Source organism: Macaca nemestrina, chromosome 15 (genome assembly GCF_043159975.1).
Source record: "Macaca nemestrina isolate mMacNem1 chromosome 15, mMacNem.hap1, whole genome shotgun sequence".
In the NCBI taxonomy this organism is placed as follows: Eukaryota; Metazoa; Chordata; class Mammalia; order Primates; family Cercopithecidae; genus Macaca; species Macaca nemestrina.
Window position 1 is genome coordinate 83,196,039 of NC_092139.1, and position 22,100 is coordinate 83,218,138.

Below are 22,100 nucleotides of genomic sequence, written 5' to 3' on the forward strand. Positions count from 1 at the left end.
ATATACTGAAGTTAGGCAAATGCGGTTCCTGGACTAAATGTTCTGATTGGACAAGAGAAAAACTTCTAGGCCTATTCTGATTGGACTTTATTTTCACGCTGTGATTGGTTGTCTTAAGACTTGCTCTTGTCCAATCAGAACATGATAATAAAGTCCAATCAGAGTAAGCCTGGAGGTTTTTTTTCTCATCCAATCAGAACATGCAGTCCAGGAACCTTCATTTGCATAACTCAGTGTATGAAGATGCTGAAGGGAAATCGTGCTTTTCCAAGTTATGGTATCTTCTTGTTTAGCTGCTGGGTGCCTGGCTTAGAGGACCAGGAGTCCTCTAAGGAGGCTAGGCTGTATGCTGGAGGCTAGAGACGTGGCACCGCAACACCATCGCTCGCCTAGCTGCCGTTGGTGGTGACAAAGGAGACTGCTTCACACCTGGAGCGGTAGGAGGAGGAAAATAGTTTTGGGAAAGATGGAGGGGATTAAAGAGGGTTGTTAGTGCCAAAAGGAGAAAAGGATAGCGAGTAAGAAGAACACACTGCCAAAAAACGGCGGGGAAAAGATGGTGGGGGAAAAAAGTGGGTAGACAGACGTGGAAAAACAGGGTGGAGAGCGGAAGGGAGGGAAGATTTTGCAGAAAGACGGTGGGTAAAAAGTTTGTGGGTAGATGGAGGGGGAAAAGAGGGTGGCAAGTGGGAGGAGGAAAGAGAGGGTGGTGAGGGGGAGAAAACATGGGTGAGCAGTAGGGAGAGAAGCTTTTGTGAAAAGACAGTGGGAAGAAAAGTTTTTGGGTAGATAGAGGAGCAAAAGAGTAAGTGGGAAAAGGAAAAAGAGGGTAGCCAGCAGGAGGAAGACAAGGCTTTGCGAAAAGACAGTGGCAGAAAAGAAAGTGAAGAAACAAAACATGGCGGGTAAAAAGTGGGTAGATGGAGGGGGGAAGAGGGTGGCAAGCAGGAGCAGGGAAAGAGGGTTGGGAAAAAGACAGGAAAATAGTTTTGGGGTAGACGGAGGGCAAAAAAGAGGGTGGCAAGCAGGATAACAGAAGAACGAGTAGGAAGTGGGGAAGACTTTGTGAAAGGACGGTGAGGAAAGTTTTGGGGGGTAGATGGAGGGGGAGAGAGGGAGGTGAGCGGGAGTGGGGAGAAGGCTTTGAGAAAAGACGGTGGGGAAATGTTTTTGGGTAGATGGAGAAGGGAAAGAGAATGTCAAGGAGGAGCGAGGGGAAAGACGATAAGGAAAACAGTTTTTGGGTAGATGAAGGGGGAAAAGAGGGTGGTGAGCAGCAGGAGTTGGGAGAAGGCCTTGGGAAAAGATGGAGGAGAATGTTTTTGCTTAGATGAAGGAGCAAAACAGGGTGATGAGAGCGGGAAGGAGAAAAAGGGTGGCCAGGGAGAAGGGGAAAAGATGGTGGGAGAAGACAGTGGGGAAAGTGGGTAGTGGGATGGGGAAAAGGGTGATGAGCGGGAGAGTAGAGAAGGCTTTGCGAAATGACGGTGGGGGGAAATGGTGGTGAAAAAGTTTAGGAGTAGATGGAGGAAGAAAAAGGGTGGCGGGAGGAAGAAAAAGGGTGGCGAGAGGGAGGGGGGCAAAGGTGGTCAGGAAAGGAAAGCAGGTAAATAATGATGGGGGCAAAGGTTTGGGGTAGTTTTTTTGTTTTTGTTTTTTTTAAATAAGAGGATTTGTATTTTTCCTTTTGAGCAGTTTGAATTCTTCATGTTTTGTGTATTAACCGCTTGCCTGATGGCGTAGTTTGCAGATACTTTTTTCCATTCTGTGGGCTGTTTCTTTATTCTGATTGCTTCCTCTGCTTTGCAGAAGCGTTTAAGTTTACTGTAATTACGTCTTTGCTTTTGTTGGCTTGTGCTTTTGATGTCTATTTGAAAATTCCTTGTCCTAACCAATTTCGTGAAGCGTTTATCCTATATTTTCTTCTCTAGTAGTTTCATAGTTTCATAGTTTCATGTCCTGCATTTGAATCTTCATTTTGAGGAGACGTTTGTGTATGGTAAGATAACAGCCTAGATGGATTCTTGTGCAAGTGGGTTTTGGGTTTTCCTAGCACAATTTATTGAAGAGATTGTCCTTCCCGAATGTGTGTTCTTGGTGCCTTTGTTAAAAATTTGTTAACAATAAATGCGTGAATTTATTTCTGATTTCTCTATTCTGTTACACTTGTCTGTGTCTTTCATTCCTCTCTTTGCCTCTCACCCCTTTTATTGATAGTACCACGCTGTTTTGATAGAAACGTACTTACTGTAGATCTGTAGTATAATTTGGAATCAGGTAATGCGATGCCTCCAACTTTTCTTTTTATTCCAGATTATTTTGTCTATCTGAGGTATTTTGCATTTCCATGTGAATTTTAAGATGGTTCTTACTATTTTTATGAAGAATGTCTCTTGTAGTTTAAGAGGGATTGCATTCATTCTGTAGATCACTTTGGATGATATAGATATTTTAACAATATTCTTCTAGTGCATGGACATGGGATACCATTCTATTTACTTGAGTCTGCTTTAATATCTTTCATCCATGTTTTATAGTTTTCATTGTGGGATCTTTTGCCTTTTGGATTAAGTTTATCTCTAGATATCATTTTTTTCATAATGAAATAACTTTCTTGATTTCTTAGGTATTTCACTATTGGTGCATGGGCGTGGTACTCATTTTTATATATTGATGATTGTATCTTGCAGTTTGACTAAATCTATTTCTAGTAGGTGTTTTCTGGAATCTTTAGGGTTCTTTCTCTATATATATATGTTCATGTCACCTGCAAACAGAGACATTTTGACTTCCTTTTTTCCAATTTGGTTGCCTTTTATTGCACTCTCCTGTCCAATTGCTCTAGCTAGGACTTCCAGTACTGTGATGCATAAAAGTGATGTAAAAGTAGCCACACTTGTTCCAGATCTTAGGGGAAGAGCTTTTAACTTTTCCCCATTGATTATGATGTTTGCTGTGGGTTTGTCATATATGGCCTTTATTGTGCTGAGATATGTGCCTTGTGTACTCATGTTGAGTTTTTTTTGTTTTGTTTTGTTTTTTTGAGACAGAGTCTCGCTCTGCCACCCAGATTGGAGTCCAGTGGCGCGATGTCGGCTCACTGCAACCTCCACCTCCTGGTTTCATGCAATTCTCCTGCCCCAGCTTCCCGCGTAGCTGGAACTACAGGCACCCGCCACCTTGCCCAGCTAGTTTTTTTTTTTTTTTGAATTTTTAATAGAGACGGGGTTTCACCATGTTAGCCAGGATTGTCTCGATCTCCTGACCTCGTGATCCGCCCGCCTTGGCCTCCGAAAGTGCTAGGATTACAGGTGTGAGCCACCGCTCCAGTCCATGTTGTTGAGTTTTTATCATGAAGCAATGTTGATTTTTTTCAGCATCTACTTAAATGATTATATGGTTTGTGTTCTTGATTTTCTGAATGTGGTGTCACACATTTATTTATTTGTGCTTATGGAATCATCCTCATATTCCTGGGATGAATCCCACTTGATCATGGCAGATGATCTTTTTATTGTGTTGTCAAATGCAATTTTCAAGTATTTTGTTGAGGATTTTTTGCATCTTTATTCAATAGGGATATTTGTCAGTGGTTTTCTTTTTGTGTTGTGTCCTGCTCTGGGTTTTGTACCAGGGTCATGCTGTCCTCATAGAACAAGTTTCAAAGCCTTCCTTTCTCTTCATTTTATGGGGAATATTTTGAGTAAAATTGGTATTAGCTCTTTTAAAAATGTTTGGTAGAATTCGAAAGTAAAACCATGATTCTTCCGTTTTTCTTTGCCGGGAGACTCTGTATTACTGCTTTAATTGCATTACTCATTATTGGTCTGTTCAGGTATTTTTTATTATTCTATCTTGGGAATTCATTATGTGTCTAGAAATTTATTCACTTCTAGATTTTTAAATTTGTTTATATATGGATGTTTTTAGTAATCTCTTACAAGCCTTCATATTTCTGTGAAGTCATTTGTAATGTCTTCTTTTTCATCTGTGATTTTGTTTTTTTCTTATCCTTAGTATAGTTAAAGCTTGCCAATTTTGAGTTTTCTGAAACACCCCAGCTCTTTGTTCGTTGACTTTTTGGTTTTCTTGTTTCTGTTTTTAAAATTTCTTCTCTAATCTGTATGATATTTTTTTCTACGAATTCTAGTATTTGATTTTGCTTGCTCTTTACTGGAACTGTACAGTCGGGTCGGCTATTTGAGATCCTTCTACTTTTCTGATGTGTAGGCATTTATAGGTATGCACTTTTCCTCTTACAGCTGCCTTTGCTGAATCCCACAGGATTTGTTATGCTGTGTTTCTGTTCTTATTTGTTTTGATAAATATTTAAATTTCCTTTTTATTTTTTTCATTTATCAGTTGTTCATGAGCATGTATTTTAATTTCCATATATTTGTATCGTTTTTAAAGTTTCTCCTGTTAGTGATTTCTAATCCTATTACGCTGTGGTCAGAAAAGATACTTGATATGAATTCAGTTTTTAAAGATGTATTGTGACTTGTTTTTTGGCGTAACACATAGTCTGTCCTGGAGAATAATCCATGTGCTACTCAGTAAACTGTGCATTGTGCAGTTGTGAAGTGGAAAACTGTTAAGTCCATTCACATAAAGTTTAACTGTTAGGTCCATTCATGTAGAGTAAAGTTTAACTGATGATATTTTGTTGTCTGGATGATCTGTTCATTGACGATAATGGGGTGTTGGTTATAGTGGAGTGTGGAGGTTCTCTATTACTATGTTGCAGTCCATTTGTCCTTTAAGGTCTGTTAATATTTGCTTCTGTATTTCGGTGTTTGAGTGTTGATTGCATATGCACTTATAATTGTTAGACTGCTGTTTACTTCTTTCTCATTATATATAATCTTTATTTTTTATTTTTTTGAATTAAAGTCTATTTTATCTTAGTATAGCTACTCTTGCTTTTTTGTTTCCATTTGTGTGGGATATCTTTCATCATCCCTTCGCTTTCAGTCTCTGTATGTCTTCATAGGTGAACTGAGTTTCTTGTAGGCAGTATATAATTGGGTCTTGTCTTTTAATCCATTCAGTCACTCTTTAATTCATTGACATTCAGGGTTATTACTAACAGGTAAAAACATACTACTGCCATTTTTTACTTGTTTTCTTGTTGTTTTGCTACTTTTTTGTTCCTTTTCTCTTCCCTGATCTCTTTTTCTTTCTTCCTTTCTTTTCTTTCCTCCTGGTCTTCCTTCCTGTCTTTATTTGTAGTGAAGTAATTGTTTCGGGTAGTGTGTTTTAATTCCTTGCTGCTTATGTTTAGAGTGTCTATTACTGATTTTTGTTTTCTGGTTACCATGAGGCTAAACAACATAATTATAATAAGTTACTTTAAACTGAAGAAAACTTAACTTTGATTGGTCTCAGCTACTCAGGAGGCTCAGTTGGGGAGGATTGCTTGAGCCTGGGAGGCCGAGGTTGCAGCCAGCTGAGATTGCACCACTGCACTCTCCAGCCTGGGTGACAGAGTGAGACCATATCTCACTAAATAAATAAACAAATACATAAATAAATAAAAATACAGTAGCTTATACTGAATTCTGATTGTAAATTTTGAGATGATATTTTAAGATATAGAGAAGAAAGTGAAAATCATTCGTTATCTCATTACCCAAAGATAACTACTTTTAATGTTTTGGTACATATGCTTCCTAATTCATAACCCTCTCTCTCACACATACACACAAATGTACACATAAAATAGATAAATTTTTCACGCAGAAATTTTATTGTAACATTTTCAGAAACACAGTTTTGTAATTTTTTATTTAAAAATACTGTGATTAAGTTTTGTGAATAATATATAAAATATTATACAGCTTAATTTTAAGGTTTTGTTTTATGCTCTTTGGGGTGGCAGGTTCACTTCTTGCTAAAATGAATCGTCTCGGTGTCTGATTTTCCTTCTCTCTTCTAGGCTGTTGCTTTTGAAAGGGGAGCCTGGATCTCCCTCCTGTTTGCTTGGGGGCAAACACATAGTATCATGGCCTTGTGAAGACAGGTTGCCTGCACCAGATAGCGACACTGGCTGTAGTTCTGAAAATAAAGGTAGTGTAAGAGTTTTTGTCCGGTGATTAATATAAGATGTAAAAGTGGTTTCAGATAATCATAGCAAATGATTTAGATAAAACCGTGCATTTTAGATCATTGTAGCCAATGATTTAGATTTAACTCTATGTGTACCTTTTAATTAAGAGCTCAAGATTTCTATGCAGTATGTTCATTGTCTGCTTTATCTGTAAAGCATAAAAGCTGATACCAGGTGAGTTAAAAAAATGGATACATTTTGCTATCGGAAGGAAAAGGTATTACCCGTACAGTCTTGCCAAGGAGGCACGGATTACTGAAATTGGCTTCTGGATATTTCAGTTTGGGTATGATAGCCTTAAGTTGAATTTTTTGGTTACCGCTTGATAATACTTATTTTAATAACTGATTGTGTGTGTTTAGTAATTGTGTTAATGAACCCTCCTGTCCTAAAAGCAAAAATGAAGATGTTCAAGGGAGCATGAATTGTTAACATCTCCTTTAAACAAATAGGTTAGGTTAAAATTTTTTTACAGAGATTTACAGTATTACATGTCAGTTTATTACAGTATTACATGTCAACAAAAATGGCAGAAGCTCTCTTAACTGACTGGCCAGATGGATTAGATCTCTCCATTCACTCAATAAAATGTCCAGGATTTCATACTATATTTTCAATTAATGAGGAGTGTTAGACTTTATGTTGCTCCAATTTATGGATACCTACTCTCTTGTACTTTATATCCAAATTTATAGATCTATTTGAAGAATTCAGAGAATCTATGGAAGACAGCTCTGCTTGCCCTGAAGCAAAGAAACCCAGGGACCTGGCTCCGCAACCTCTGAAGTTGATGTTAGGTCCAGCTAATGTTTGTCCTCTAAAAAGAGTGAGTAAGTAAAGCCCAAACAACTTGCATGGCATTCTTTCGTTAAATCAAAATAATAACCATTCAGATCTTAAGAGGAGATTATAGATGTTTAAATATATGTCAGTTACCCAGGATTCTATGTAAGCCATATTCAGATTCCTTTATTTGAAACACTTTAATAGCTGCTTTTATATTTGTGGTGTGTAATCTGTTTAGTCTATCAATAGACTGTTTTATTATCTTTTTTTTAGAAGTGGAATTTTCTGTCAGTTATACTAGTGCTGCATTCCAGTAGCTACACTAAAGAATGTGGAAAAAAGATGAGTCTTTCTGATTGTCTGAATAGAAGTGGATCATTTCCACTAGAACAGCTTCAAAGCTCCCCCCAACTTTTACACAATATCCATTGCTTAGAGGTATGTGACTGGACCATGTGTTTCTTTGCTTTTTTTTTTTTTTTTTTTTTTTTTTTTTTTTTTTTTGAGACGGAGTCTCGCTCTGTCACCCAGGCTGGAGTGCAGTGGCCAGATCTCAGCTCACTGCAAGCTACGCCTCCCGGGTTTACACCATTCTCCTGCCTCAGCCTCCCAAGTAGCTGGAACTACAGGCGCCCGCCACCTCGCCCGGCTAGTTTTTTTTGTATTTTTTTTAGTAGAAACGGGGTTTACCGTGTTAACCAGGATGGTCTCGATCTCCTGACCTCGTGATCCACCCGTCTCGGCCTCCCAAAGTGCTGGGATTACAGGCTTGAGCCACCACGCCCGGCCTTGAATTTTCTATTTGAACTTCCTTCATGGCCTTTGTTTTTGTTTTTGTTTTTGTTTTTGAGACAGGGTCTTACTCTGTCACCCAGGCCATGGCACATTCATGGCTCACTGCTGCCGTGAACTCCTGGGCTTATGTGATCCTTCCATATCAGCCTTCCAAGTAGCTGGTACTATAGATGTGCACCACCATGCCTGGCTAATTAAAAAAAAAATTACATCAGGCTGGGTACGGTGGCTCACACTGATAATCCCAACACTTTGGGAGGCCAAGGCGGGTGGATCAGTTAAGATCAGGAGTTTGAGACCAGCTTGGTCAACATGGTGAAATCAAATCTCTACCCAAAAATACAAAAATTAGCCAGGCGTGGTGGTGCACGCCTGTAGTCCGAGGTACTCAGGAGGCTGAAGCACGAGAATTGCCTGAACCTAGGAGGCAGAGGTTGCAGTGAGCCGAGATCTCACCACTGCTCTCCAGCCTGGTTGACAGAGTGAGTTTCAGTCTCTTAGTATGTCTGTCTCTGTCTCTCTCTCTCTCTGTCTGTCTGTCTGTCTGTCTATCTATCTATCTATCTATGTATGTGTGTGTGTATGTGTGTGTATTTTAAAAATACATTGGCCAGGCTGGTCTCGAACTCCTGGGCTCAAGTGATCCTCCTCCCTCAGCCTCCCAAAGTGTTGGAATTATAGCCATTAGCCACCATGCCCACACTATTTTTGTTATATATTTTCTGTATGATGATTCCCCTATCCACTTTTCAGATACCTAACTGTTGATCAGTTGTGCTGTCATTGCAGCTGCCCTCTCAGATGGGCTCAGTGCTAAACAGCTGTGCTGCTTCACTACATTAACTGTCAGAGATGAGCCAGTCTTGCTGAGGTCTTACTCTAGTGATTGAGACAAACAATACAAGAAGGTAAGAATTGAGTGAGGCTGAGACAAGATAGTTTACAAATGGGTTTCTTTTATAAAGGTGCCAAATTCTAGATGAGAAGCGCCTTCATATGCTGTCATTATGTCTGTGGTAATCATATATTTAGAGCATGAATGTTTCTGTGGTAATTTCAAGGGAGTAAGAAGGGAGAGGGATTTTGTTAAGGAAACACTGCTGGATGGCCACCAAAACTCTCTGGGTGACTCTAGTTTGATGACTATCACAATCCAAGGATTCTTCATCTTTGTATGTCCAGAAACTTGCTGTTAGGCCCCCAGAGTCATCCTGTTAATTGTAATGAAACTCAGAGGAGACTAACATACAAGCCAGATTGTCAGCTGATAATAAAATTAATTATTTCTGGTAAGCAAAATGCTCATATCTGCCAACTAGAATATTCCTTCCCTGCTATCAGCATGTATCGGAGCCAAATTTGTCATTGGAAGGTTTCTTAATTATAGAATTAAAGGAAAGGGCAGTGAGAAGTCTTTCATCCAGGCCATAGTAAACCGTGAGCATTTCATTCCCCCAACGGTGGAGGGCAGTGGGGAGGTGATATTTCTATTCACCAAATTGAGTGTTTCATTACTGGATGAGCAACTCCCGATTCTTCTAATGGTTAAAGTTGCTTTTAGTTGGTTCCAGGCCAATTCTCTTCCTCCTACCCTGAATCTTTTAAACAGAGTATGATAGTTTATTAGATTTCCACTTACTAAATTTCTATCATTCTTAAATTATACCTAGCCTTCCCTAATTGAACTTTAGGGTATTCTAAAACTTTCAATTCAGATGTTTATACTTTCTTGGATTACTGTGTGATATAAAGCTTATCTTATTATATGTGAATTCTCTCCATTTATGTTTTCACTATAAGCTTTTCCTATATTACCAAGTTGCTGAACATCTGTTCTAGTCTACGTCATGAGTTAGCTAGGACGTATGAGACTAATGGCTTTTTTACTTTGTCATTTACTTGTCACTTTAGTGATAATTATGTTTTTTGCACTTTTTTATTGTGGCACAGCTAGATGCTTACATTTACTGTTTCTGCTTTAGAATGTATTTGGTAGAAGGTGAATAATTATAAACCTGGAAAAGAATTTACCAACTTTCTGGATACTATCATCAGGGCAGAGTCCTTCTTACAAGTACGATTTCATTTGCTGCTTCCACACTCCACCACTCTTCACTAACATTTATTTAGATATCCATTGGCTAGGTGTGGTGGTTCACACCTGTAATCTCAGCACTTTGGAGGCCAAGGTGGGTGGATTGCTTGAGCCCAGGAGTTCAAGACCAGCTTGGGCAACATAGCAAAACCCCATCTCTACAAGGAATACAAAAATTAGCCTGGCATGGTGGCATGCACATGTAGTCCCAGCTACTCAGGAGGATGTTAGGGAGGATCACTTGAGCTCAGGAGGTCAAGGGTGCAGTAACCTGTAATTGTGCCACTGCACTGCAGCCTCGGTGACAGTGAAATCCTGTCTCAAAAACAAAAATAAAAGCCGTTTTTTCAGTACCTGACACCTTTTGTAGATAACATTTGTTGAATTTGAAACTCATTATAAATAGAGCTGAGTTAGATTTTTATCTTTGCACTGTTGGATTTGAAGAAAGAATATGTAAAAAGAAAAGAATAGTAAGAGATTTTGGTGTGGTTCAGTTCAGGTTATGACAGAATCTAGTGTGTGTCTGTGGGAGTGGGTAGCTAAGGTGGGGTGAAGGTGAAGGTTCTTTGATTCAAAGTCAAGGAACTGTGAAGCTGAAATGTTGGTTTCATTTGCGTGGACACTGGTGTCACTGAGATGTTGATGACAGGACATGATGCAGAGTTCTCAGGTCCTCAATCTGGATGAGTTTCCAAGTGATAGCAGAGATATGAGAAGATAAAATAGAGGGTAGTGTAACTGGATAGTATGAACAAAGGAGAAAGGGTTTTTTACACAAGGAAGGAGGACTAATGGTTTGGAAATAGGGTTGAAGATAGCTTTTGTGTTGTATTCAGAAAAACAAGGGATAGTCATGAGAAAAACTGACCGTAGCAAAATGCAGTGAAAATATGAGGGTCTTTCATCTTAGCCTAACAAATTCAGCTTTTAGCAGTAATTTGGCTAATGAGGATCTTTCTGTAGCTCACAAAGTATTTGTAAACTTTTTATTTTTTATTTTATTTTTTGAGATGGAGTCTTTCTCTGTCGCCCAGGCTGGAATGCAGTGGCGCTATCTCAGCTCACTACAACCTCAGCCTCCTGAGCTCAAGCGATTCTCCTGTTTCAGCTTCCCGAGTAGCTGGGACTACAGGCGCGCACCACCACGCATGGCTAATTTTTTTTGTATTTTTAGTAGAGACGGAATTTCGCCATGTTGGCCTTGCTGGTCTCGAACTCTTGACCTTGTGATCCACCTGCCTCAGCCTCCCAAAGTGCTGGGATTACAGGCGTGAGCCACCATACCCGGCCCGTAAACATTCTTAAACAAGACAATTTTTTTTTTTTTGTGGCACCTGATTAAATAGAAGATCCATTTGATTTCTATATGTTATTAGCATTATTATTATTTTTAGATGGAATCTTGCTCTGTCGCCCAGGCTGGAGTACAGTGGCGCAATCTTGGTTCACTGCAGCCACTGCCTAGCGAGTTCAAGTGATTTCCCTGCCTCAGCATCCTGAGTAGCTGGGATTACAGGTGCCCACACCACGCCTGGCTAATTTTTCCTGTTTTTTAGTAGAGACGGGGTTTCACCATGTTGGCCAGGCTGGTCACAAACTCCTGACTTCAGGTGATCCACCCACCTCGGCCTCCCAGAGTGCTGGGATTACAGGTGTGAGCCACTGTGCCTGGCCTATATATTATCTTTTAAGTCTGATTTCCTTGGATTTATTTCTGATTTTATATTTACCTTCTCAAAGAAGGGGCTTATATTCTGCTCCACATTAGCAGTGGGAAGCTTGGTATACGGCAGTGCTTACTTCTGGTTGTTAAGGTGGGATATGGAAATGTATTCAGAGGAAACAGTATCCTGGTTTGGTGGTGAAGGTGAGCTAGAAGATGATTAAGAAGACAGAGAAAGCATACTTTGTAGACTATGAAGGTGTATGTTTAGGCTACCACAGAATAGAGGTTCTGGAGACTGCAATTGAGATTTGGAAAGGATAGGATCAATTAAATGGGACAAGAAGCATAGAGACAAGGAAGAGTAAGTGACTAAAGGGGCTTACATATTGGGAAGTGACTAAGGGTAACAGGAATGTGAAATAAGGTAGAATTAGCTAAACATTACTTTCTGAGGCCTGTAGTAACTAGTTATTGTCTTGTTGTATAGCTTAACTACCCAGCTCTGTCTAATAAATGAATAGTATTTTTAAAGTCTATTAAAATATTTTTACATTTTCAGTGTGTTTTGTATGGGCCTGGTCAGTTACACCTATCAGCAAACAATTTATTTTCACCGGAGAATTTTGCATGGGAAAGTCCCCACAAATCCACACTAATGTTGTTATATTTATTTTGGAATGTTAATTTTTCAATCTGTCCTTATTGATTTATCATTTTCCATACAGTTACAACCATAGTGGACATAAATTTAAAAATCAGAATATATAATTAACATTGCATACTAATTTTCATGTTTCCACATAGTCATAATGTTAGTAATAGTGGCGCCATAGTCCTTAGTACCTTAATGTATTTAGTAATTTATTATTTCTCTCTCCCTTTTAGAGACAGGATCTTGCTCTATTGCCCAGGCTGGAGTGCAGTGGCATAGCTCACTGTAACCTTGAACTCCTGGGCTCAAGAGTTTCTCCCACCTCAGTCTCACAAATAGCTGTGACTACAGGCGTGTGCCACCAAACCTGGCTAATTTTTAAATTTTTTGTAAAGACAAGGTCTCACTATGTTGCCCAGGTTGGTCTCGAACTTCTGGCTTGAAATGATCCTCCCACCTTGGTTTCCCAAAGTGTTGGGATTACAGGCATGAGCCACTACACCTGGCCTCTATTATTATTTCTAATTTCTTTTGTCAGAATAAATAACAGTGTCGAGCATCTTCATAATGTAGAATATTTTTAAACTCTTCCCTTGGCATCCATTTATAGGAGTGAGATTACTGGACGAAAAGAAAGGTACTGCTCCTTTGCCAATGGGATGTACATTGCAAATTCTTGGAAAGAAGGAGGATGCAGTGGATGGAGTGCTTAAATAATGAGTCTAGCAGCCATGAGGAAAGAATTGGGGTTTGGGAGATATACAGTGACGGAGACTAGTGATAGGAGGATGAAGTGGCCTCAAAGATGTGAAGGCCTGGTCTAGGATAGTTATGGTGGGATTGGGAAGGAAATGAATAAGGATATTTTGAAGGAAAACAAAATTGATAGGATATGGTGACTGAAGATAAAGTGTGAAGGAAGCAAGATGACGTGAAGCTTTCCAACTTGAGATAGTAAATGAACTAGGGATATTTTGCCGGGAGGATAAAAGACTTAAGATTTTCTGGTTCCCCTCCAATATTTGAAGGATTGTCACATAAAAGGAGATCTCTGTGAGGCTGCAAGGAACAGGTAGATAGACGGCAGTATCTCATTAGAGGTAGAGCAGACTTATGATGGAATAAAGAACTTTCAGAGGTGATAGATTTCTTGACAGTGGAGTAGGTCAGGCAGCGGTTTAATGACTGCCTATTCAGGATGTTTATGTAGAAAAGGTTCACACGGAGGGTAGAGCTGTGTTTCTCAAAATTGTTTTTAAAAAGAAAAAAACCAGCTGGGCATGGTGGCTCAACGTCTGTAATCTCAGCACTTTGGGAGGCCGAGGCGGGTGGATCATTTGAGATCAGGAGGTAAAGACCAGCCTGGCCAACACGGTGAAACCCCATGTCTACTGAAAATAGAAAAATGAGCCAGGCGGTGGTAGCACATGCCTGTAATCTCAACTACTCGGGAGGCTGAGGCCAGAGAATCGCTTGAGCCTGGGAGGCAGAGGTTGCAGTGAGCTGAGATCATGCCACGGCAACCCAGTTTGGGCAATGGAGCGAGAACGTGTCTTAAAAAAAAAAAAAGTAAAATCCTATGTCCCCTTATCATGTGAACATAAAAACATCATACCTTTCTTTCTTTCTTTCTTTCTTTTTTTTTTAATTTGAGACTAAGTTTTGCTTGTCTCCCAGAGTGGAATGCAATGATGTGATCTCCGCTAACTGCAACTTCTGCCTCCCGGGTTCAAGTGATCCTCCTGCCTCAGCCTCCCAAGTAGCTGGGGTTACAGGCTCCCGCCAACACACCTGGCTAATTTTTGTGTTTTTAGTAGAGACAGGGTTTCGCCATGTTGGCCAGGCTGGTCTTGAACTCCTGACCTCAAGTGATCTGCCTGCCTCAGCCTCTCAGAGTGTTGGTATTACAAGCATGAGCCACCGTGCCCGGCCCCTCATACCTTTCTTTAATATGGTGACAAGGGTAGGGTAGGTGGGGAAATAAAGATTTTTCCTTTTTTTTTTTTCGATATGGGATCTCATTCCATTGCTCAGGCTAGTGTGCTAGTGTATGATTTGGACTCTCTGCAACCTCTGGTTGCTGAGCTCAAGTGATCCTCCCGGCTCAGCCTCCTGGGTAGCTGGGACTACAGGCATGTGCCACCATGCTTAGCTAATTTTTATATTTTTTAGTAGAGACCAGGGTTTCACCGTGTAGCCCAGGTTGGTCTCGAACTCCTGGATTCAAGGGATCTGCCCACCTCAGCCTCGCAAAGTGCTGGGATTACAGGCATGAGCCACTGTGCCTGGGCAAGATTTTTCTTTTCTTTTCTTTTTCTTTCTTTCTTTCTTTTTTTTTTTTTTTAGATAGAGTCTCACTCTGTCACCTGGGCTGGAGTGTAGTGTAGTGGTGCCCTCTCGACTCACTGCAACCTCCACCTCCCGGGTTTCAGTGATTCTCCTGCCTCAGCAGGAGGAACCTGGGATTACAGGTGTGCACCACCACGCCTGGCTAATTTTTGTTGACCTTTTCTTCATCTATAAGACCTTTCACCTTTCTCTTTGATTATTTTTAAGCAAAACTCAGCTCCCATTTCAACTGTAAAAAAAAAAAAAATGGTACCATTATGACACCTAAAAAATTAATAGTACTTTTTTTTGGACAGAGTCTCACCCTTGCCCAGGCTGTAGTCCAGTGGGGTGATGATAGTTCATTGCCACCTCTGCCTCCCAGGTTCAAACAATTCTTCTGTCTCAGACTCCTGAGTAGCTGAGACTACAGGCTCATGCCACCACGCCCAGCTAATTTTTGTGTTTTCACTAGAGATGGGGTTTCACCATGTTGGCCAGGCTTGTCTTGAACTCATAACCTCAAACGATCCACCCACCTTGGCCTCCCAAAGTGCTGGGATTACAGGCGTGAGCCGCCGTGCCAGCCAATAGTTCTTAATATCTTCAAATACCTAACCAATGTTCAAATTCCCCTTAGCTTCAGTTATAAATAGCTGGTGTTTAGCTTAGTTAAAAGATGAGCCCAGACTGATTTTTCTGTATGTTCTTATCCCTATAGCGGTTTCCTACATTGGTAGGAGAATAGAGGGCAGAAGTTTCTTAAGGCCTGGAAAATTGTTTTTAATTTTTCATATTCATTATTACATTGTTTCCATATACATCTGATCACTTTTAGACGGAAATGGAGCGTTGGTGGGTAGTAAACATCTTGCAAGACTGTGCTTCTCAAAATACGGTCCTTGGATCATCAGCATAACGTGGAAACTTGTTAGAGATGCAAATCTCAGGCCTTGCCCTAGACCTACTGAATTAAACTCTGGAGTTGGGGCTCAGTAATCTGTTTTAACACTACCGTAATTCTGGTGCAAGCTGAAGTTTGAGAACCACTATTATAAAGAAACTCAAATATTTGTTTAATCTCTTCTGCCTAAATTACATCAAGAATTGTACGTTTGAAATTGCCCCCCACCCGCCTTTTTTTGAGACAGGGTCTTTCTCTGTCCCCCAGGAGTACAGTGATGCAGTCAGTCTTAGCTCTCTGCAGCCTCGACCACCTAGGCTCAAGCGATCATCCCACCTCAGTCCCTGAGTAGCTGTGACCACAAGCGTGCACCACCACACCTGGCTAATTTTTTTATTTTTTTGTAAAAACCAGGTCTTACTGTGTTGTCCAGGTTTGTCTTGAACTCCTAGGCTGTCCTCCTGCCTTGGTCTCCCAAAGTATTGGGATCACAGGCATGAGCCACCACATCCAGCCCAAAATTCCTGTCTTTTATTTGTGGTTCTCCCTAACCTGCTTTCCCTTCTATGGGCTGCTGAGCCTGGACCCATATTTATTCATTCTCTATTCCCCAGATGAGCAAGAGATTTTAACAAAATATTATGTTTGCATCTACAATATTTGGCCAACTTGCAGTGTAAGTCTCTGGTACCCCTGAAATAGCTGCCTTACAATTTTCTGTATTCTCTCCCCCCAAAATCTTAGGGTTCCTCTTTTATTAGTGTCATAAGTAAGGGAGACAATTTTAAAAGGAATTCTGCTTTCTAAAGTTCTAAATAAATGGACATACATGTGGATAATTTGGTTGTCATATCAGTATTTGGCATTATATAGTATAGCTCAAGTTTTCACTTATTCTTTTTATTTAGTAAACATAGGTGTAATGCCGTATTTCTGTCATGTGACCATATTCTATATCACTGTCAAAAAGGGAGTAAATTGTAGTTATATATCATAAGACAAGGGTAGAAACCTTGTCAACAGTGGTCCTCGAAGCGGAGACATTTCTGGTTGTCACAGTGACTGGGAAGAGGCTGCAACCATCATTTAGTATGTGGCAGGTGGGGATGCTCAGTGTGCTCCAGTGGGTAGGTAATAAGAGGCAGTCCTGAACACTGAATTGTTTCATCCAAATGCCAAAGAGGCTGCTCTGAGCAATCATCATTGCTTCAAATTGTTTCAGACACGGTTGTCAAGTACTGCCAAAAAGTTCAGGTACAGGTACGCCTGTAATCCCAGCAGTTTGGGAGGCCGAGGCCAGCAGATCACTTGAGGTCTGGAGTTTGAGACCAGCCTGGCCAACATGGTGAAACCTTGTCTCTAGCAAAAATATAAAAATTAGCTGGGTGTGGTGGCGCATGCCTGTAATCCCAGCTACTCAGGAGCGTGAGGCATGAGAATTGCTTGAACCCAAGAGAAGGAGGTTGCAATGCTTCGAGACTGTGTCACTGTACTGTAATGTGGGTGACAGAGTGAGACTCCATCTCAAAAAAAAAAAAAAAAGATACAGTTTTGCAAATAACTGGCTATGTGCAGATGCTCGCCTGTTTGAATGGTGTCCTGATTCTTCCTTGATTGCCCTGGCCCTGAACTGTCATGGTGGTAGGCAGTAGTAGAGTCATCATCATCTCTGAAACTCTTTAAGATTATACATTTACTTTTCCTTGTGCATAACCATTGTTGAGTACCTAGATAGGAGGGTAAAGCTATGAATTCAAATTTGTAAGTCTTTACCTAATCCATTTATCGTGGGATTGAAGGGCACGGGTGAGTAGATGGATGGATTTAACTAATACCCATATGAGCTGTAAGAGGCTCCATCCATTGATCCGGGGAGAATATCAAATAGCTGGATAGCCAGATCTGTTTTTCACTAGAAGAATGAAAAAATTGTGCTAATTCCCATTTAGGATTCAATTGAATTCAAGTGAAAATTGCATATATATTTATATATATTTATATATTTAAAATATGAATATATATAAGAATATATATTTAATATATATAATTTATTTTAAAATATATATATATATATATTTTTTTTTTTTTAAACCGAGTCTCATTCCATCATCCAGGCCAGGCTGGAGTACAGTGGCACAATCTTGGTTCACTGCAACCTCTGCCTCCCGGGTTCAAGGGATTCTCCTGCCTCAGCCTCTTGAGTAACTGGGATTACAGGCGTGAACCACCATGCCTGGCTAATTTCTTTATTTTTAGGAGAGATGGGGTTTCACCATGTTGTCCATGCTGGTCTTAAACTCCCAACCTCAGGTGATCTGCCCCCCTCAGCCTCCCAAAGTGCTGGGATTACAGGTGTGTGCCACTGTGCCTGGCCAAATTCAAGTGAAAACATGTTTTAACAGCATTTTAGCTCAGGAATTCAGGCAAAACTGAGTTTTGATTTGATTTTTGGTTTCCTTCCATCTTTGTTGCAATGTTAGTGACAGTATAGGAAATGATTCCTAAAGTGATTTTAACGTTTATTCCTTTAAACCATTTTGATTTGGTTGGGATAAATTAGTTCAATTTTTTTTTCTATTTTACTGTACCATTTTGTCCATTTTCACATTTTATTCTGAATTTTGCTCTTGAGACAGAATCTTGCTATATTGCCCAGGATGGAGTGCAGTGGCATAATCTCGGCTCACTGCACCCTCCACCTCCTGAAGTGATTCTCCTGCTTCAGCCTCCCGAGTAACTGGGATTACAGGCACCCACCAGCACACCTGGCTAATTTTTGTATTTTTAGTAGAGATGAGGTTTAACCATGTTGGCTAGGCTGGTCTCAAACTCCTGACTTCAGGTGGTCTGTCCACCTCAGCCTCCCAAAGTGCTGGGATTACAGGTGTGAGCCATACACCTGGCTGGAATTTTTTTTTTTTTTTTAAACAGTCCTGCTCTGTTGCTCAAAATAGAATGAAGTGGTATAGTCTCACTCACTGCAACCTTTGCCTCCCAGGCTCAAGCGATCCTCCCACCTCAGCCTCTTGAGTAGCTGGAACTACAGGCATGCACCACCACCCCAGCTAATTTCTGTTTTTTTTTTTGTTTGTTTGTTTGTTTGTTTGTTTTAAGACGAGCTTTTTTCCATGTTGCCCAGGCTGGTCTCAGACTCCTGGATCCAAAATACCTACCTGCCTTGGCCTCCCTAAGTGCTGGAATTACAGGTGTGAGGCACTTGCGCCCGGTCCTGAATATTTCATGTCACTTTTATGTGAACTTTTTTCCCCCCTTAACTGTTAACGGAATACTTGTTTTTCTAGTGGTTTTTGTATCTCTCACGTGAGAATTTTCGTACCTGCTTGGAGCTTAATAGATATTTACTAGTAGGATCTGGTTGGTTAGAATGTTCAATGAATTCATTTTAATGGTTCCCTGGAAGGCTAAATGTAGTTTTATGATTAATCACTGTGATTTTTTAAAAAGTGGTTTATACATTGGAGCACTGATAGTTTTACAACCTTCACCAACATTTTCCTTTATATTCAACTTTAGCTTGGAAATTGTGAACACTTTTGCTCCTCTGTATCTGAATATTATGGTTTCTTATTGCAGAGAGAGAACTTTGGGTGGATCTGTGAACTTTGTATCTAGTGTGTAGGGTGTGTAGGGTAGCTCCAGTGTGTAGGGTAGCTGTCCACTACTGCAGTGCGCTTGAAGAGCAACTACTAGTATTTTCTTGCTGCACTGTATTTGAATTTCTATGGGAAGGTAGTACACATTACATTTTCCCCATTTGGATTTTTGTGAAGGCTGTCCACTTTATTGGCTTATTATTTAAATTTTATGCACAAATATTAAGGTGGGCTATGATCTTATTAGCATTGTTAAAATAACCTCACATTTTCGAGTTTATGATTTTTTTCTCATCAGAATAACAGACTTTCATAAAACAAGTGAAAAAACAAATCCTTTTCTTCAGGTCCAGGTACCACTACATCGACCTGTGTTAATACTGGCCCTAGGCAGAAGTCTGTTGTTAGCGCTACTTTTTGTTCATCCCATTCCCAACTCCTGGCAGAAATGAAAAATACCTTGTTGCTTCTTCACGTCTCCATTTCTGCCTTTTAACTGCCCTAATTCTCTTGGGACCTAGTACCCTCTTATTGTTTCATAGTATATGATCTGGACAGAACTATAGGTTGGTGGAAAAGTAATTGTGTTTTTTGCTATTGTTTTCAATGGCAAAAACTGCAATTACTTTTGCACCAACTTAATATTATCCATGAAGTGTCTGTTATAGTCTCCCGTTTCCCAGCTTCCTATCTCTACTAATACCTACATGTCTTGTGTTATACATTTGCCTAGAGGCAAATAGGTTTAAAAAATAGTGATAATCTTTGAAGCCAGGGGGTCAGATTTTTTTTTAATTGATGTGACTGTTTGCTTGTGTGTGCACAGAATGTTAGACTTCTCTGGTTGGAAAACTGATGGTCACTTCAAGCTAAATATGCCCCCAGCCAAACTCCTGAGGTTATCTTTGATTTGCTCCTTCCAAAATCTTTCTCATTTCAGGTACTGGTATCTATGTCTTTCCAGCGCTGTCCAGAGACTTTTAGCATCACTTTGGACTCTGCCTTCTCCGCCTACCCCTGCCTGCCGAACTCCATATTTAGTCGGCAAATGCTGTCTGCTCTATCTTCCAGATGTGTCCCATGTCCCATTACTTCTGTAAAGATGCTGAATGATTGGGTCCCCACTGCACCTACACACTCTGTACCTACACCCTCTGCGCCTACCCTTTCTGCACCTACATCACTGCATCTACATCCACTGTACCTACACCCTCAGCACCTACAATCTCTACATCTACATCCACTGCACCTACACCATCTACACCTCCACCATCTGCACCTACACCATCTGCACCTACAGCCTCTGAACCCACATCCACTGCATGTACATCATCTGCACCTACTACCTACTACCTGCTGCACCTACATGCTCCGCACCTACACCCCCGAACCTACATCTACTGCATGTACATCATCCGCACCTGCTGCCTACTACCTGCTGCACCTACACCCTCTGCATCTACCACACTTTCTTGTTTATGCCACTTAGCCACAGCTGGCTGGCTTACACACACCAAGCATGCTCCTCCTCAGATCCCTTATGCTGGAATATTGGACTCTGGATAACCACATGGCTGTTTCTCTCACTTGTTAAATGTCTCTGCTCAAATACCACCTTATCAGGCCAGGTGCCTGGCTCACACCTGTAATCCCAGCACTTTGGGAGGGCAAGGTGGGAGGATAGCTTGAAGCCAAGAGTTTGAGGCCTGCCTGGGCAACATAGTGAGACCCTACTGCTACAGAATTTTTTAAAAAAATATTAGCCACGCATAGTGGTTCACATTTGTAGTCTCAGATATTTGGAGGGCTAAGATGGGAGGATTGCTTGAGCCCAGGAGTTTAAGGCTGCAGTGAACTACAATCACACCACTGTACTCCAGCTTGGGCAGTAGAGTGAGACAGACCCTGTCTCAAAAAAAAAAAAAAAAAAAAAATGGGCCAGGTTCGGTGGCTCATGCCTGTAATACCAGTACTTTGGGAGGCCAAAGCAGGAAAATCACTTGAAGCCAGGAGTTAAACACCAGCCTAGGCAACAAAGTGAGACTATCTCTACCGAAAAAAAAAAATTCAAATCAGCTAGATGCTAGGTAGAAGCACTTGGCTTCTACAGGTAGAAGGATCTCTTCAGCCCAGGAGTCCAAGACTGTAGTGAGCTAGGATTGCAGCACTGCATTCCAGCCTGGTCAACAGAGCAAGACCCTGTCTCTTAAAGAAAGAAAAATCACCTTACCGGAAAGACCTTTCTGACCATTCTATATAAAAATTTTTTATAAAATAAAATCCTGTTCCTCCTTATCCTTTTTGCTCTGCTTTAGTTTTCTTCTTTCTACCCATTTATTTGTTTATTGACTGTATCTCCTGCTTCGAATGTCAGCTCCAGCAGGGCAGGGATTTTTGTCTCCCTCTCTCTCTTTTTTTTTTTTTTGTTAATCTGAGGCGAGATTTTGCCGTGTTGCCCAGGCTAGCCTCGAAATCCTGAGCTCAAGTAGTCCTCCTGCATTTGCTTCCCAAAGTTCTGGGATTATAGGTGTGAGCCACCATGCCCTGCCAGTGCTAGAACAGCACCCAGTGCACAGCAGGTGCGTAGTGAATATTTGCTAAATAAATGAATGAATGAAACATCAAAGAAACTGGAAGCATTGGTTCCCCTGGGGAAGGGAACTGGCTGGGGCAAGACTTTCCACCAGTAATCTTTTTATATGTTTTTGAAGTTTAACAATGGGAATTTTATAAAAAGTTTTAAAAAGTAACTTTTTAGTAAAAAAGGGAGAACTTGTTAAACAGCATTGAATTCTGCTGGAGAAGTCAAGGTTCAGATTGAAAGAGGTATTTTGAATGTGTAATGTGGAGGCCACTGCACTGTTAACAAGAGCTGTTTCAGGGGAGTAATAGCAGTGACAGCCAGTTAGAGCTGGCTGAGGGTAAGGTGGGGAGGATAAGATGAAGAACAGATCTTTCTCCAGGGATTTGATGTGAAAGCAGGAGAGGAATTGGAGGGGCCTGATGGAGTGGACTGTGGGGACATTGAAATATTTTAATTTTATTTTTATAATTTAAGTTATTGAATAGATAATAAAGTCACCTATTTCCAAATTCACAAATTATAAGGCCTTAGCCATAGACCACCTGTGAATTGCCTGGGCCAAAC

At 40.6% G+C, this 22,100-nt stretch overlaps 1 long non-coding RNA gene across 2 annotated transcripts in view; it reads left to right on the plus strand.

Moving 5' to 3' along the window:
- The first annotated feature begins 257 nt into the window (after window positions 1-257).
- The window catches only part of LOC105465826 (uncharacterized), a 46,528-nt gene continuing 24,685 nt past the window's right edge, over window positions 258-22,100 (plus strand). For both annotated transcript variants that reach the window (XR_011613835.1, XR_011613836.1), the window contains exons 1-5: window positions 258-437; window positions 5,939-6,069; window positions 6,805-6,939; window positions 7,169-7,333; window positions 8,480-8,598. This is a non-coding gene — a long non-coding RNA (uncharacterized lncRNA). The remainder of the gene's footprint in view (window positions 438-5,938; window positions 6,070-6,804; window positions 6,940-7,168; window positions 7,334-8,479; window positions 8,599-22,100) is intronic.